General features: G+C 48.4%; 1 long non-coding RNA gene across 1 annotated transcript; it reads left to right on the top strand.

Moving 5' to 3' along the window:
- Window positions 1-598: 598 nt before the first annotated feature.
- On the top strand, window positions 599-17,507 carry LOC102129297 (uncharacterized). Its single transcript, XR_281597.5, has 3 exons — window positions 599-703; window positions 13,526-13,732; window positions 17,418-17,507. It is a non-coding gene; the product is annotated as an uncharacterized lncRNA (long non-coding RNA).
- Window positions 17,508-18,122: the final 615 nt, after the last annotated feature.

Genomic DNA, 18,122 nt, shown 5'->3' with positions numbered 1-18,122 from the left:
CCCTTTGAAACAGCAAAGGTGTCAGCTCGGCACGTCACCCCTGTGCCGTCCGATGATAGTGTTAGATCACTCAGTGGCTGATGCACAGTAGGTGGGTTCTAAAGTTTTAATGAATATAAGATGGCAGGAAGTGGCTACCCTGGAGCGATGGACAGCTGGGTCGGGAGGTGCGGAGGGGTGCTTTGGACTGGTCTTGGTTTATATCCTCACTGCTCCACCCTCGCTGTGTGAGCTTGAAGAAGTGACTTCTCTCCAAGCTTCAGTTTCCAGTCTGTAAAACGGAGCTGACACCCAGACTTTGTTCCTAGGGCTGTCGCAGGGGTTAAATGAGAGCACCGTGGCGATGTTCTTGGGCCAGTTCCTGGAAGGAAAGTAGCACATTGCCCGGCACAGAGCAAACGCTGAGGAAAGTCACTTGGGGCTGTCTTCAGGCTGCATCACAAAATTCCTCCTTCAGCAAAGACACCATCTGGCAAGCGCCCGGCAGTCTCCGCCATCCTCTGTAGTTCTGCCAGCGTATTACTGTTTTGTTTAGTTTTAAAAATATAGATGACATTTATCGAGTACTCACTGTTATTTCTCCCTTAATTCTCTCCACAGACCCACGTGGTAGGCGCTGCCATGAGCCCTATTTTCCAGATGAGGAAAATTGAGGCTTAGAAATAGTTAAGCGAGCCGTCCCAGATCACAGATCACATGGCCAGTAAGTGACGTGTGCCCAATTTGAACCCTAATCTGTCTGAATCTTTGCCTTTGGTATTTACAAAAGTGTCTTGCCAGTTGGGAGAGGCAGGAAATGGGCGAGTGTTTCTTCAGGAATCACGAACCAGAATCTTCTGTGCCCTTTATCTCATCAAAGCACCACGGCAGCACTTCAAAGTAGATGTTTTATTTGTTTTGATTTATGGCTGCTTGCTCATGAGTGTTATTCCTTTGGTGAGGAAGGAGAGGTCTTGGGGGAGGCAGGCAGGCTTTGGAGGCAAAATGCATTTGGGTTCAGCTTCATGATGGAGCTGTGTGACCCAGGGGACACTGCTTAACCTCTCTGTGCCACAACTTTTTCAGTGGTAAGCTTGGAACCTACCTTCTAGGGTGGTCTGAGGCACAGTGTCTATGAGGGGCTATGCCCGGTGCCTGCCCACTGTCAGGGCTTGCTAACTGTTGGCTGAGATGATCTGGCAGGACCATGCTGGCCTCCCTGTCATTACTCAGTGGGTGGCGATGATCTATGGGGTTTCCACCACTGCACACTGTTCACACCAGTCTGACCCGCTGATAACTCCTCTACTCCCAACAACAGATCTCCCTATTTTCCTTTCAGTTGAAGATGAAATTCATATTTCTATTATCTACTATAGGTGTGTCTGAGAGCAAAAAGGGAAAAAAAAGTGATTTAAAGCCTGGAATTCAAACCCCTGAAATCTTTGAAGCTACAGCCAGCTGAAAAAAATTGCAGTCAACTGTAGTCATTCATGTTTATCGGGGGAGGAAAAAAAAAAAGGTTCACTCCAAACAAAAGCCCTTACCAGGGAGAGGGAAAATATGAGAAGTATTTGGTTGGACGCTTCATTTGCTCCAGAGCCCGCCTCTGAGCGGCTTACCCAGCAAGGCATTCCGCCCACTGGGGGCTCGACCTGTCCCCCCACCCCAGGACATTATTAAGTTGGAAATAATTAAGGTTGCTAAGTGATTTCACCCCTTGTGAAACTGCTAGAAAGGAATCCAGTCATTGTTTAATTAAAAAATGAAGAAAGAAAGGCTAAGAAGGGCAAAAGAAAAGGGAGGAAGGAAGAAAAAGAAGGAAAAAGAGAAGGAGGGAAGGAAGGAACGGGGAAAGGAAGAGAGGAAAGGGAGCTGCGTGATGTGCTCAGGGAATGGGCTCAGAGGCTGGGTAGGGGGCATCTCTTCCTACCATGCAAGACGCCATCTCCTGCTCAGCTGCACTGCGGTCCCTGCCTTTGCCCGCCCTTGTGGCCATCATCCCTCCTGGCACCACAGTTTAGGCAGCTGCCTCTTCCCTGCCACCAGGGAGGAACAAAGTGAACCTGGAGTTCTCTTGGCGTCAGACGCCAGCTTCTAAAGGCTCAAAGGGGCCCAGTTAACACACAGCAGGAGTTCCGATTCAAGACTGGCTCCTGCGCTTTCCAGCCGTGTGGCCTGGGGAAACATCTTTTAACCCCAATGAAGCTGCCATTTTGGTAGGTTAAAATGGTCAGATATCAGCAATTTCATAAGGTCCCACCTGAATTGCTTAAAAGAATAGAGTGTGGGAGTACTTTTCCAATGGGCAAGCCTCGTCCTACTACAGGGCAGTAACGCGTTCCCCACGCAGTCACCGAGTATCTCTGAGATGTCGGCGTGGGGCTAAGTTGGTCCGTAGTGTGGACCTGCTTAATCCCTGTAGCAACCCCAAAAATGGATGTGGCTGTTTCCGCATGTTGTAGATGAGGCAGCTGAGGCTCAAACAGCCCAAATCTCATGCCTCAGGACGTTCTACTAGAATGTGAAGCCACTGGGATTTGAACCCAGGCAGTCTGGCTTCAGAGTCTGGGCCCTTCACTATTAATTAGTCAGCCATCAATTAATTAAAGCAATACAGTCATTTGTTCGGGAAATATTTATGGAGTTTTCTTTTAATGAACCATGTACTGTTCTAGGCATTAGAAATGCAATGATGAGGAAGAAGGAGACTCTTCTATGGAGAGAGGTAACATGCGGCAGATAAATAAAAGATATTAAAGACAATGCTTGCCCCCAGGGGGAGAGATTTTGCTAAGGTGGTCTGGGTGGTGATATAGAAGGAAGAGACATGGTAGCTGGAACATCTGGAATGGGACAAAGTGATACTGGCAGGCAGCAAGGTGGGGGGCAATTGTGGGCTGTGGCGTGGACTTCCAGGGCCACAGTCCAGGAAGACGTAGCCTGGATCCAAGGCAGGAGAAGTGGGTAGGGTCAGACTCTACCTTGAAGGTAGAAGCAGCAGGACCTGCTGATGACTTAGATGCACGGGAGAGAAGAAGGCTATTGTTTTTGTTACCCCAGGTCCACAGCTAGTAAGTTGCAGGGCAAGGACTTGGAGCCAGGTTCTTCACATGGGGCAAATATTCGCTTTGCCATTCATTTCACAAGCATTTATTGAGTTTTGTGCCAGGTGCTGAGACAGCCCTGTTGTGCCCTCCCAGAGCTTCTATTCTCCAGGGGAAGGCAGACTCCAAGCCACAAAAGTCACTGGGACCCATATAATTATGTAGGTGCAAAGAACCGGGGTGCCCAACACGTTGCAAGGGGATGGACCCCATCACTCCAGGCTTCCTGGAGCCTGCAGAGGGGCAAGGTTGGACTATAAAGATAGCTGGTTGGGCGTGGTGGCTCATGCCTATAATCCCAGCACCTTGGGAGGCCAAGGCGGGTGGATCACAAGGTCAGGAGTTCGAGACCAGCCTGGCCAACATAGTGAAACACTGTCTCTACTGAAAATACAAAAATTAGCCGGTGTGGTGGCATGCGCCTGTAGTCCCAGCTGCTAGGGAGGGTGAGGCAGGAGAAGCGCTTGAGCCCGGGAAGCGGAGGTTGCAGTGAGCCAAGACCGCGCCATTGCACTCCAGCCTGGGCCACAGAGTGAAATTCTCTCAAAAAAAAAAAAAAAAAAAAAAAAAAAAAGCCAACACCTTCTGATGCTTCCCAGAGGCCAGGGAGTATGCTGAGAAATTTACAGCCATTGTCTTATGTCAGTCTTTATAAGAACCCTGGGAGGCTGGGTGCGGTGGCTCATACTTGTAATCCCAGCACTTTGGGAGGCTGAGGAAGGTGGATCACTTGAGTCCAGGAGCTCGAGAACAGCCTGGGCAACATGGTGAAACTCCATCTCTACAAAAAATTAGCTGGGCATGGTGGCACACACCTGTAGTCCCAGCTACTTGTGGGGCTGAGGCACAAGTATTGCTTGAGCCCAGGAGGTCAAAGCTGCAGTGAACCGTGATTGCACCACTGCACTCCAGCCTGGGTAACAGAACAAGACCCTGTCTCAAAACAACAACAGCAAGAAAAACAACCCCCAAAACAAAAAAAGCCTAGGAGGAGGAAACTATTTTTACTCCCTCTTTACAGATAAGAAAATTCAGGTTTTGGGGTGGTGGGGGCAGGTTGCCCAAGGTCACACCACTGGCAGAGCTGGGACTCAAACCTTGGGACTCAGATCCTAAACTTCACCCCTTCCCTCTCTGCTCAAAGTTCTCTGATATCAGACCTTCTCATCACTTCTTAGAGACAAAGAGATGTGATTAACAAATCAATATGTCAAATACTAAGCATGTTCTACCTCCAGACAGTCTCTGGTGATGGGAGCAGGTGTGTTTGGGGCAGGGTAGGAGGTTTGAGCTGAGCAAAATTTGATGGAAGTCCAGAAATTTGCATGGTTTTTAATTACTTTCAGATTTAATAGAATATCATTCGGTGCGATTTATTCTACTCAAAGATTGATTAGTAATACAACTTGAATTGTATTCCATTTCCCCACACAATTTAAGATGATTTAGTGACAAATAAAGACTAACCCTAAAAGCTGTTTCTTTAAAGAGCCTTAGTCACCCTTGTTCTAATGCACTTGGAAAGGAGAAATTGTGCCTCCACCAGTCAAACAGCAATTTGATCCTTCCTGAACCTCAAACAAATGAGGGTCCTTCCCATCTCTGCGGCAGTCGGTGCTCTAATGGGGTCTGAGTCACCTCTTCCTAGCCCAGGGTTTGTCAGCCTCTGCACTGTTCTCTTCTGGGCTGGATCCTCCACTGTTGGGGGGCCCGTCCTGTGCATCGGAGGGTGTTAAGCAACATCCTTGACCTTCACCCACTAAATGCTAGTAGCATCCCCTTTCCCCAGTTGTGACAGCAAAAATGTCCCTAGACATTGCTCCATGTTCTCTGTGGGGGCAAAATTGCCCCCTGCCGAGAACCACTGATTGCTTTTGTGGGGAACCAGAGCATGTTCTTCAGAGGCAAACTTAAAATCTCACTCAAAAGTGGGGAAACTCCCTCTGAGGGATAAATCACAGCTTTTGTTTCATTTTTCTTTTTTTAGAGACAGGGTCTCGCTCTGTTGCCCGGGCTGGAATGCAATGGCCTGATCATAGCTCACTGCAGCCTCAGACTCCTGGGCTCAAAGGATCCTCCCACCTCAGCCCCAGTAGCTGGGACTACAAACATGTGCCTTCATGCCTGGTTTTTTTATTTTTTCTAATTTGTTTTGTAGAGAGAGGAGGTTTCACTACATTGCCCAGGCTGACCTCAAACTGCTGGGATCAAGCTATCCTCCCACCTCGGCCTCCCAAAGTGTTGGAATTACAGGCATGAGCCACCGTGCCCGGCTTGTTTCCTTGTTTCTTTTGTCCCGCTTGCTACGTGGACAGCATCCTTCAGGTGCCACTGGGGGACCCTCAGAGGACTGACACCTGCAGATGTTGGGGCTTAAGAGGGGTGCAGAGCAGGCAGCTACTTGTGCCCTGGCAGCGGTTGGTATCTTCCCATCTGTTTCCTCCCTTCTGTATCCTGGATTCTGCATGAACCAAAGGGCCCCCTGAGGCCTCAAGATGAAAAGTAAAGTGGTCAGAAACGTGCCTCCCTTAATGCAGTTGGAGTTCTTGGGCCGGGGAACACATGTTGTTCCATTTAGTGGATTTGCTCTACCAGCTTCTGGGTGTTCAGCTTTTGGGAACCCCTGTCCCTCCAGGGGATGATGTTACTGTGTGTGTGTGTCCCTAACACTCTGCAGGCAGTAATTATAGAAATTTGCGGGACGGTCCTCGTCTCGCCGACCCCCTCCCCCTTTTCCATCTCAGACAACAAATAAAACAACCCAGCTCTCCTTTGCGGCAGGACCACCAGGGCTGAGCAAAGGGCCGCCAGCCCCTCCCCAGGGTCCCTCGCGCTCCCCACTTGGCTCTTTCAAGGGCGTTTCAATGAGCAGCCTTGTTGAGACTTCCACTAGGGCCCGGCCTAGAAGGGACCATTAAAAACAGTTTCATCAGAACAAAAGAGGTTCTGTTCTTATTGTCCCCCTGGCTGCAGTTTGGATGCAGCAGTTGAAAATCTATCTGGACCGAGCAACAAATCTGGACCCAACCAGGCTGTGGAGTTCGCCCTCAGTAGGGATTTCTGGATGGATCCTTGGAGCAGATAATTTACAGCTAAAGCAAAACACAAGGAGAAGCTTTTTATTTGGCACAAATGTTTTCTATTAAAAGCCTTCGGAAGCCCCAGTAACTGGAGCTCTCTTCTTACACGAGCTCGAGGTGATTGTATTCCTGCACACAGAGCCCCTTAAAAGAATTCCTGGTTTGAATGCCAGTCTTGTCTGCAAGGAAGAGTGTGGAGCTGCACTAGGAAAGATCGCACGGAGCCCAAAGCATGTGGAAGGGGAGTGTCTTTGGGTTGATTTTAAATGCCTGCCCTGGAAGCTTTGTGGTTGGTGATTTTCTGCTGCTGAGACGCACCAAACAGGCCGGGGCATTTGTGGTGTGGACACAGGGAGAATTGCCCCAGAGAGGAACTGTTTGTCTGTCATGGGGGATGGAAACTTTTGTGGCTAACTTTCTGGGACATCAGATGAGGTCAGTGCCACCAATTCCATGGAATGGACTGCCTAAAAGAAGTTATTTTAAAATTTTTATTTGTTTTAAAAAAGTTATTTTTAGGCAGGGTGTGGTGGCTCACACTTGTAATCCCAGCACTTGGGGAGACCGAGGCCGATGGATCACCTGAGGTCAGGAATTCGAAACCAGCTTGGCCAATGTGGCAAAACCCCGTCTCTACTAAAAATGCAAAAAAATTAGCCGGGTGTGGTGGCGGGCGCCTGTAATCCCAGCTACTTGGAAGGCTGAGGCAGGAGAATCGCTTGAACTCGGGAGGTAGAGGTTGCAGTGAGCCGAGATCACGCCACTGCACTCCAGCCTGGGCGACTTAGGGAGGCTCTGTCTCAAAAAAAAAAAAAAAAGTTATTGAAAAAATTTTTTTCTGTCTGCCAAAGATGAAATTTCGAGAGATGACTAGTTTTAGCAGCTTATTTAGTTTGAACTCTGGAATCCTCATGCAGATTTCCAGAATGGTCATTTTCAAAACTGCCAGTTAGTGTCTGTGTGCAGGGCCTAGCGCAGCTCAGAGCCACTTTCATTCGGGTCATGAATCTGTCGAAATACAAGAGTCGCAGGAGCCAGTTTTGCTGTTTTGGATTCTCAACTCCAGAAAAAATGTCCCTGCAAGGCCCTGAGGACGACCCCCAAGTGCAAACAAGAACCAGCCAGAAAGCTACAGGCCAACAGGTGTATCACAGCATTTCTGAGAATTCTATATCAGATGGACATCAGCAATGTTGCTTTCCCTGTGCCCAACGACCAGGACATTCCTGGAGACGGCTTTTCTTTCTCCCTTGAGGAATTCAGAAGTGCCCTCCTGAGGAAATGTCAACTGTGAGGCCGACATGAAGAGTGGTACTGGCTGCCAGTCTCTCTCTCTCTCTCTTTCTTTCTCTCTTCTCTTTCACATAGTCTCACTCTGTTGCCCAGGCCGGAGTGCAGTGGGGGTGATCTCAGCTCATTACAACCTCTGCCTCCCGGGTTCAAGCGATTCTCCTGCCTCAGCCTCCCAAGTAGCTGGGATTACAGCCACCCACTACCACACCTGGCTAATTTTTGTATTTTTAGTAGAGACAGGATTTCACCATGTTGACCAGGCTGGTCTTAAACTCCCGATTTTAAGTGATTCACCCGTATCAGCCTCCCCAGGTGTTGGGATTATAGGCGTGAGCCATCGTGCCTGGCCAGTTGACATTTCTTTTCTCTTTTTTTTTTTTTTTTTTAGTCTCACTCTGTCACCCAGGCTGGAGTGCAGTAGCAGCAATCTCAGCTCACTGCAAGCTCTGCCTCCTGGGTTCACGCCATTCTCCTGCCTCAGCCTCCCGAGTAGCTGGAACTACAGGTGCCCGCCACCATGCCTGGCTAATTTTTTTTGTATTTTTAGTAGAAATGGGGTTTCACCATGTTAGCCAGGATGGTCTCGATCTCCTGACCTCGTGATCCGCCCGCCTTGGCCTCCCAAAGTGCTGGGATTACAGGCGTGAGCCACCGCACCTGGCTGACATTTCTTAAGTTGATTTTGTGTTAGGCACTTTCCATGGATTATCCCATTGGTTCTTCCCAGCAATCTGAGGGACACAGATGAGAGAAATAATTTTGCCCATTTTACAGATGAGAAAACAGAGACCCAGAAAGGTTTGGCAAATTGTCCAGGGTCACATGGTGAGCGAGTGGCAGATTCTGATTCAGGAGTCCTGGGTGGGCTGATATCCTGCTCCTGGTGGTGCTGAAACCCGTCTCTACTAAATAGACAAAAATTAGCCAGGCGTGGTGGTGGGCGCCTGTAGTCCCAGCTACTCGGGAGGCTGAGGCAGGAGAATTGCTTGAACCGGGAGGTGGAGGTGGCAGTGAGCCAGATCACACCACTGCACTCCAGCCTTTTTTTTTTCTAAAAAAAAAAAAAACCAGAATGCTCTTCCCCAGTGATGTGAGCAGCTCCTTCCCTCTCTGTCCTCAGGGGTCCCTGCTCAGATCCGGGGCTTTTCCTGATCACCATAGCTAAAGTGGCATCCTTGTCCCTCTCTGCACCCCTGCCCTGTGTTACTGGGCCCTGTCTAACAGCCCTATTAGGGTAAAAGCCTCGTGTGGAGAAGTTTGGTCCGTGTTGTTCACTGTTGTATGCACCACACTCAGAACAATGACTGGCACCTGGTAATACTCATTAAATAATTAATGCAAGAGGATAGAATGAACCCCTAGAAGAATCTATTCCAAAAGCAGACAAAAGGAGTTTAAAATTCAAAGTAGGAACAAAGACAGGGGTGCAAAAACCAACACACAAGCAAAACCCAGCGGCAAGCGACAGCCGCTCCCTGATTGAGCAGCTGTGTCTTGAGTCCCTGCTACCTGCCAGGTACTGAACCAGGAGGCAGGAGCCTGCGGCAGATGGTCTCATGACGGAGGTGGATGAGAAGTCAGGAACCACACTGGACTGAGTTAGGGCCACAGCTGAAAAGGGACAGGGGCTCTGTGAACTCCTCTATCGATCAAGTATTCATTGAGCACTGACTGTATGCAGAGTCCTGTGTTAGATACAGAAAGTATAAAACAGTGTATGTGGCATGTCCTCTGGGAGCTCACAAACCAACGGGCACATAGCACCCAGTGCTAATGACCTGCAAACCCATGCCAGTGCGGAAATTCAGAGCTGGAAAGGCCATTGTCCGTGCGGAAATTCAGAGCTGGAAAGGCCATTGTCAGGGGTACGTGCCTGCCCCCCAGGGCCTCTGTCTGTCTGCAGAGCCCCCATTCAGCTGGGTGCTTGGCCATCAAGGGTTTTTTTTTTTTTTTTTTTTTTTATCAAATTTTCTTTTCTTTTCTCTTATCTTCCTCTTTCTCTCTTTTCGTTCCTTTCCTTCCTTTCCTTTTCTTTCATCCTTTCGTTCTTTCTTTTTTTTGAGATTGTGTTTTGCTCTTGTTGTCCAGGCTGGAGTGCAATGGCATGATTTCAGCTCACTGCAACCACTGCCTCCAGAGTTCAAGTGATTCTCCTGCTTCAGCCTCCTGAATAGCTGGGACTACAGACACCCACTACCATGCCCAGCTAATTTTTCTATTTTCAATAGAAATGGGGTTTCACCATGTTCGGCAGGCTGGTCTCAAACTCCTGACCTCAGGTGATCCGCCCATCTCTGCCTCCCAAAGTGCTGGGATTACTGCGCCTAGGCAAATTTGGTTTTCTTTTTACTGACCCAGTGTCCCTTCCTGGATTCAGGTGACAGCATCCCCCTGCTTTGGGGAAATGGTGCCTGCCCTACGATATGGTCTCTGGTGGGGCTGACCCAGTGCCCTGACCTCTACGCTGACTCATAGGTGAGCAGGTGAGGCTGGGAAATCCAGGTGCTCCCTTCCCCGTTTGCCATTACTGGTGTGCGAGGTGAGCCAAGACCTGGATATCCTCTCCTGGGAGCAAGAGGCTCTCTCTCTCTCTTCCCAGGGTCACTTGCTGGCCTGGACATGTGGCAATGCAGAGGAAACCTCTCCGCGGTAGGAAATAGTGAAGCCAGCATTCAGATAGATGCCAAATTGAAAGATGGGGACAGAGAGAAACAGAGCCACGGAGACAGAGGTCACTCCATGAGCCCCTGGGCACACTGTTGATAGGACTTCCCTGTTAGGGACTCCACTCTGAGTTGGGCATTGAGCCGTTTTGAGGTGGGTTTCTGACACTTGCACATGATAGATCTCTGACTTAATGTAACAGCTTGCGAAACACTCTACCCTCTCCTCCCTAATTAAAGACTGAGAATGTAATCCCAGCACTTTGGGAGGCTGAGGTGGGTGGATCACAAGGTCAAGAAATCGAGACCATCCTGGCCAACATGGTGAAAACCCATCTCTACTAAAAATACAAAAATCAGCTGGGCGTAGTGGCACACGCCTGTAGTCCCAGCTACTTGGGAGGCTGAGGCAGGAGAATCTCTTGAACTCAGGAGGAGGAGGTTGCAGTGAACTGAGATCACGCCACTGCACTCCAGCCTGGCGACAGAGCAAGACTCCGTCTCAAAAAAAAAAAAAAAAAAAGGTATTGAGAAGTCCCGCAGTGAAGAAACATGTTTTCCTTTCTGGAGCCCATCGTTTCTTAAACTTACTTGACAGAAAGCCATTTTCCCTCACAACATGTGCAAACATTTTGATGAACAGGAGAAAGAGAGAGGGTCCTCGATGCAGTGAAACATTGAAGGGGTGGAGGTGATATTTGCAACACGAAACTCCTCTGGAAAATGGGGCTTCAAAGTGGCTCCTTGAAGCCAGACATAGAGAATTATCTAGATCAAATGTTCCTGTGCTGTTGTAGAACTTAGCTCCTGAGTAAGGAATTTTGTATCTACACGGGGCCATTTTCACAACACGACTTTTTTGAGTCACGTTCTGTTGTTTTATCTATAAAATTTCTGCCTCAGAGACAGGCCTGCTTTTTAAACACAGGGTGGTTTTATCTGCTCAGCCTGTTTATTGCTTCATGCCAAGAAGGCTTTCCGAAGTCACAGATGCCTTGAACCTCTAAGCAAGGGACTCAAAATGTCCACACTAGACTGATTTCTTTTCTCTCCTTAAAAAAATGGAAATAAAAGAACCAAATGTCTGTAAATTGAATTTTCTGGTTATAATGAGGTGGTTCCCACCCCCAACCCCCAGCAAATTCCTACATGGCGTTTGGGGATGAAAGAATATTACCCCATAAAAACAAAATCAGGGCTCCAGTGCCAGAGATGTGGAGGGTTGTAAGGAGCCATGGTTTACGGTGGGGTCCAGGGAAGGGAGGTGGTGGTGGCTTGAGGTGTAGGGTAGCTTCTACCCTTCACTGGAGCCCTAAAGAAAAACCCTGGACTTGGTATCTAAACAGCAGCCTTAGGAAATGGTCTGGGTCTCAGGTGACCATGATCTTTTGCAAACTCTTTGATGTCTGGGAACATCATGTTTCCTGGTTTTGCAGATGCAGGCAGCTCACTGGGAGCTTGTTGGGAGCAGAGGTGGGTGGAGCAGAAGTCTGGCTGAGGAGGGACACTGAGCCTTGGAAGAGGAGAACAGACCAGGGCCAGCAATGCCCATGTGTGGAGACTCTGTTCAGGGACAGGGGCCCCAGCTGGAAGTTGGGTCGCAGTTCTTTGGGCTGTGAGAATTGGGCACCAACTTGAGTCACCCCAAGGAATGCGGTGGGATCATAAAGACACCTGTGGGGAACCATCAGCTCCAGGAAAAGCCGGAGTTAGGAGGGTCTTCTGGAGCCAAGCATCCCAGATGCTCTTGTGGTCACCACAGGGCCTTTGTCCCCACCGTTGCCTCTGCCCACAGTCCCCTCCCCCTACTCCTCCTAGGCCTGGCTTTAGAGACCGCCCCTCCTCAGAGAGGCCTTCCCACCCTCTGCTCTCAGCCTCTCACTGGGCTTTCTTTTTCTCCATGGCACTTGTCAGTCACTCCTGCTTCTCGTCCATCTCCCCTAACTAAAATACCTGTGTGAGACATCTTGAATATCTTTCCACTGCTACTGTCTCATGGTCTGAAAGAGACTATCACATGGTGGGAATAAATTAATATATATGTGAATGAATCAATGAACGAATAAAATTTCAGGGCTGCTGGGTACAGTTGCTGAGAGTGTGTACTGCACAACTCCGGAGGTCACCGTTGTCAAAGGCAAGAATAGGAATGTTGATCCCAGAGTGCACAGTGTACAACCTACACTACTGGACCCCAGTGGCCTGAGCTCCTTTGTAAGGCAAGCTTGCTCACCACCCATCATGGCTACACTCTCTACCTCCTGACCTGGCCTTACTCCTGTAACCTCGTTTTCTCTGGATTTCCTATTTCAAATACCCAAGGAAGTGAATCTGATAACTCTGGATAGCTGTCTTGCCTCAAGCCATGTCATCGGTCACTCTGGGCAGCTTGGAGTAATAGCCTTCACATGACATCCTCTATCCTGATTTTTTCAGGCTGGGGAGGGGGCAAGGTTGCCTGTGGTGGTCACCTGTGTGTGCTGCCTGCTTGGACCCATGCAAATACTTCACACACAATGTCTCATTTTATCCCCACAACAAGCCAGCATATTTATTTATTTATTTATTTATATCTGAGATGGTGCTTTGCTCTTGTTGCCTAGGCTAGACTGCAATGGCATGCTCTCAGCTCACTGCAACCTCCTCCTCCAGGATTCAAGTGATTCTCCTGCCTCAGCCTCCCAAGTAGCTGGGATTACAGGCATGCACCACCACACCCAGCTAATTTTGTATTTTTTATTAGTGGGTTTCACCATGTTGGTCAGGGTGGTCTTGAACTTCTGACCTCAGGTGATCCACCCACCTTGGCCTCCCAAAGTGCTGGGATTATAGGCATGAGCCACTGTGACCGGCCAGGCAGCACTATAATTATACCTACTTTACAGGTGAGGAAATGGGCTCAGAGACTGCCGTCAGGCTGGCTGAATTAAAACATGGTTCCATTGCTTTCTGGCAGTGGAATTGATTAATCTGAGCCTCAGTTTCCTCATCTGTAAATTGGGCACAAAAATATCTGTTTCAAAAGAGTTGTGAGGATGAAATGAGGTGATGCAGATAACTGAACCGGGCGTCTAGACTATTAGCCGTCTTTTTTTTTTTTTTTTTTTTTTTTTTGAGACAGAGTCTCGCTCTGTCCCCCGGCTGGAGTGCAGTGGCGCGATCTCGGCTCACTGCAAGCTCCGCCTCCCGGGTTCCTGCCATTCTCCTGCCTCAGCCTCCCAAGTAACTGGGACTACAGGCACCCGCCACCGCGCCCGGCTAATTTTTTTGTATTTTTTGTAGAGACGGGGTTTCACCGTGGTCTCGATCTCCTGACCTTGTGATCCGCCCGCCTCGGCCTCCCAAAGTGCTGGGATTACAGGCGTGAGCCACCGCGCCCGGCCCGAAAAAATTTGTTTTTTAGGGTTTGTGTTCTGAGGCTTAGTTGTCTGGGGCACGAGTGCTTGAAGAAGAGAAAAGCTCCCCGGGATGCTTGCGCACGTGCTCCGGCAAGTCTGCATCTGACTCTCAAGGCTGTTTTGTCACCTGATCTCCCAGTGACTCTGAGATGTGTGATGAGTGCGGCTCAAGGAGTGGGGAGCTCAGGGACATGCCTACTGCCACTCAGCAGGTGAGTGACAATCCCGAGTCAGGCAGTATTCCAGACAGAAACCAAGACGTGCTCGCAGAGAGTTCATTCACTCATTCAGCAAATATTCACCGAGTATCAGCTACATATGGGACACTGTTGTGAGCTCTACTCATGGTAGTGAACAAATCAGACCAAAACACATGCCCACATTTCCATGGCAGGAGAGAGACAATGAACAAATGAACATGTAACTGTTGTATTTCAGGTGGTGGTGGTAAGAGAAAAAGAAAACATGGGTTGCTTCTGATAGACGGGCAAGGGAAAACGTCAGTGGTGAAATATTTGAGCAGAGACCCAGAGGAGGTGAAGGAGGTGAATATCAGCATGAGCCTTCCAGGCAAATGGCCCAGCAAGTGCAAAGGCCCTGAGGCTTTTGCAGAACCAAGGACACAGCTGATGCGTCTTGCTTTATGCATAAAAGCTCTTAGTGTAGAATTGCCAGATAGAATACATGGTGAGAGGTTAAGTTTGCATTTCAGATAAACAAAGGCTCATTGTTAGTATAAGTATGTCCTGTGCAACTTGGCACATATTTATTAAAAAAAAAATGAGTCATTGTTTATCTGAAATTCAAATTTAACTGGATATCCTATATTTTTTATTTGCCAAATCTGGCAACTCAACTCAGTGGTTTGTTATCATGTGAGCTATGGAAATAAAAATCTCAGGCTGGCTTTCCAGGGGCAACTGACTGGGTGAAATAGGGGATCAGAATTGGGTCATCCAGTTTGAATGCTGGCTTTGTCATTTGTTAGTCATGTTTCTTGGCCAAGTCCTTTGACCCCTGGGCCTCCATATCTTCATCTGTGAAATGGGAGATACTGCATCCAATTTCAGGGTGATTCGAAGACAAGAGCTAATCAGCAAAGCTTGGACATCAGATAGCTGTGTCACTCACGCTCACTCTTATTAGTTGTTTATATTATTTATTGTTTATATTATTATATTGTTTATATATTGTTATATTAGAGCATCATATGTAAGATGAGCTCAAATCTGTTAGTCTTCCCATAAGATCTTTTCACATGAGTTGGGACTAACCTGTTATATTTAGAGTAATGGTTTACCAACAGGGAGGCAATAAAGATAAAACTCGAAGTAAAAGAAAGAACACATTTTTTTTTTTTAAATGAGCAGAAACACAGTGAAGGAGGTGAGAGAAGGAAGAAAACAACAGAGATGGAGAGAAGCACGACGTGGGGTGGTGAGGAGTTCCCAGGACTCTGGGAGCCAGGAGCCCAGCCTAATCCTAGCTCTGCCCTGATTCACTGTAAGACTTTGGGTTCAACAGTTTCTCTTTGGGTGTCAATTTCTCTGTCTTCAAGATGAAGGAATTGAACCACATGTCTGCAGGACTTTTGTTGTAATGGACTGGAAACTCCGTACACAATGGCTTAAGCTGAACAGTCCTGGGTGGGGCTGGCTTCAGGGATAGTGGGCTCCAGGGACTCACTGATGCTGTCGGTCTCCTGCCTCCTCTTGTTTTACTGTCCTGTGGCTTCTCTCACAGGGCAGGCTCTCCCTGAAGGGAGGGAAGATGACTGCCAGCAGCAGCCGCTGACCTAGCAACCCCAGTGGGAGGAAAGACCCCTTTTCCTGGTAGTTCCAGCAAAAGTTCTAAAGTTGAATCTCACTGACTTAGATTAGGTCACATGACTCACTGAACCTATCGCACGTGCATCTCTGATTGACCAGGCTGGGTCACGTACCCACCTGAATTTTAGAGAAGAGGATAGTTCAACCTGAAATACAGGGACTGACAGTGAAGAAGGGACATTTCCACTGAGGAAAACAGAGGAAATCTTGGCCAGGCACAGTGGCTTATGCCTGTAATCCCAGCACTTTGAGAGGCCAAGACAGATGGATTGTTTGAGGCCAGGAGTTCAAGATCAGTCTGGCCAATGTGGTGTAACCCTGTCTCTACTAAAAATACAAAAATTAGCCAGGTGTGGTAGTGCACGTAGTAGCTGTAATTCCAGCTACTTGGTGGGCTGAGGAGGGAGAATTGCTTGAACCCAGGAGGCGGAGGTTACAGTGAGGTGAGATTGTGCCACTGCACTCCAGCCTGGGGACAGAGGGAGAGTCTGTCTCAAAAAAAAAAAAAAAAAAAGAAAACAGAAGAAATCTTTGCAGAAGAAGGAGAAAAGGCAGGGGTCTCAAATTAGGTGGGCTTCCAAAGTGTTTTCTCTGAAACCCTGGGAGCAGAGAAAATGGTAGTGAAAAGAAACCAAGCCTGGGGGCTCTGGGCCCCTGCTGGGATCACCTGATAAAAGGCAGGGTGTCCAGTCCGATTTGAACTTCAGATAAATGACGAGTGAATTTCAGTATGAGTATATTTAATACATATACTCCAATATAATGGGATATACTCATACTAAAATTCATTCACTGTTTATCTGAAATTCAAATTGAACTGCACACCCTATATTTTTTTGCTAAATGTGGCGACCCTAGTCCCTCCCCTGCCCTATTTAACCAAAGAAGCTCTGTTTCTATTTTCTGTGTCGAGCCTGTGTGAAAAACTTCCTTGACCAAAAGTTTTAGCTGCTGAACAAAAGAGAAGGCCTGTATCCTTTTAACTGACATGGTTGCCATGCCGTCTCCAGCTCCCCAGTGCTGTATCCAGCAGGGCTCCTGGCTGCAGGCAACAGAAACCAGCTTGGGCAGGCTGGTGCAGAAAAGGAGTCCACTAGAGGATCTTAGAGGCTCACAGAACCCCTGGGAGGGCCAGAGAACCAGGCTTCGGGGCTCTGTAGTTGGGACACGGCCCCAGATCACTCTGCAGAATGGTCTGGGCCTGCGCTGATAGCTTCTGGGGTCGGTGCCTCTGACTGACTGAAACTTGGTCACCTGTCAGGGCTCTGGCTGCAAAGCAGGCGAGACAGTGCTTTTCTGGATATTCACCAGATGGGGCATCCTCAACCATAAGAGAGGGCTCAGATCTAGCTGGGAGGAGGGAGATGCTGAAAAGCAGGAGCAGTGAACCCTCACTCCTGCTCTTGCAGATGGAATTCTGGTTTTTGATGTTTCTGGGGAGACGGGGAGTTTATCAGATCAGTCACCAGGGGCCAAACAGCAGAGTTTTGCTGGGAAGGGACTCTGGGGAAGGTTAGGGTCAGAGTTTGCCTAAAGGGGCCGACAGTTCCAGCCTTTTCAACCACTGGCTCAGTAGTCCTCAAATCATGAATTCAATGGAGCTGTCTTGAAATGCACCATCCTTGGTGGTCCTTTGGTTTGGGTGATGGGTTGTGGGAGTCTGGGCACATCCTCCAGACACAGCAGAGCCCTTTATGAGACCAGGGGCAAACCAGATTCATCGAATCTGACTGGTAGATGTGTCTTCTTTGGTCTAATGACCAAAACGAGTTCAGTTGGTTGCCAATAGATAAACATTGAGAGATGTCACCACTCAAACTCAAGTTTCTAGCTTCTCTGGAAAATTAGAACTATCTGGTGATGTTGGAATCAAATTTCTGGATGGCATCACCCATGGGCATGTGGTTTCCAGTTCACCCCAGTCTGCACCCCTCCTTACTTATCCAGGCCAGTGTCTCCTGCCACCTGTCGCTGTGTCTGTGCTCATGATTACCTTTCATTAAATTAAGAGGAAGGGAAATATTCCTTGGGCCTCACATTGCATCTCTGTATTTATGTTACGTGGCAGGTGCCCATTGGCTTTTGAGTGCGTGACTTCTGCAATAAAGGAGGAATTGAAGACGGGCTCAGAGGTATGTTCCTCAAACACTGATAGGGCATCTACTGTGTGCAAGGCCTCCATGGGCACTGGGAGGTCCATCCAGGACTGAGACAAACCCTGTGTTTTGGTGTACCTCAATGTTTAAGGACTTAGGTCCTGGAACAAGATAGCCGGTGTCAGAATTCTGATTTTACCATTCATTCACCATCGGTGTGGCTTCGGGCGGGTTCCCTCAAGTATTTGAGCCTCAATTTCCTCATCTGTGAAATGGGGATAATACTAATAAAAATAATACAAGGTAATTGGGAGAAGTAATGAGTTAATTTAAAAAGACAGCCGGAATCACAGATAATGAAGTTTTAATTTGAAGCCCCAGTTGGTCAGCTGTAACTTCAGAAATCTAGAGCCCTGATCATCAACATACAGTCTGAAGACCACAGCCTCTGAGCCCCCAGGAGCTGATGAGGAGTGCAGAATCTCAGCCCACTCACACTGGCTGTGTGGGAATCTGTGTTCTAGCAGACCCCCAGCGGATTCATATGCACAGTTGGGTTGGAGAAGTGTTGCTTTACGTTAAAACAAGGAAGGAAGGGGCTGCTCTCAGGTCACTGAACGTTCACTGATGCTTAAAGGCCTGTGCTGTGTAGACAGATGTGGCTTTGGATCCTGGCT

The sequence above is a fragment of the Macaca fascicularis genome, chromosome 10 (assembly GCF_037993035.2).
Source record: "Macaca fascicularis isolate 582-1 chromosome 10, T2T-MFA8v1.1".
Taxonomy (NCBI): Eukaryota; Metazoa; Chordata; class Mammalia; order Primates; family Cercopithecidae; genus Macaca; species Macaca fascicularis.
Note: the sequence above shows the minus strand (reverse complement) of the source record. Positions and strands in the feature narration are given on the sequence as shown.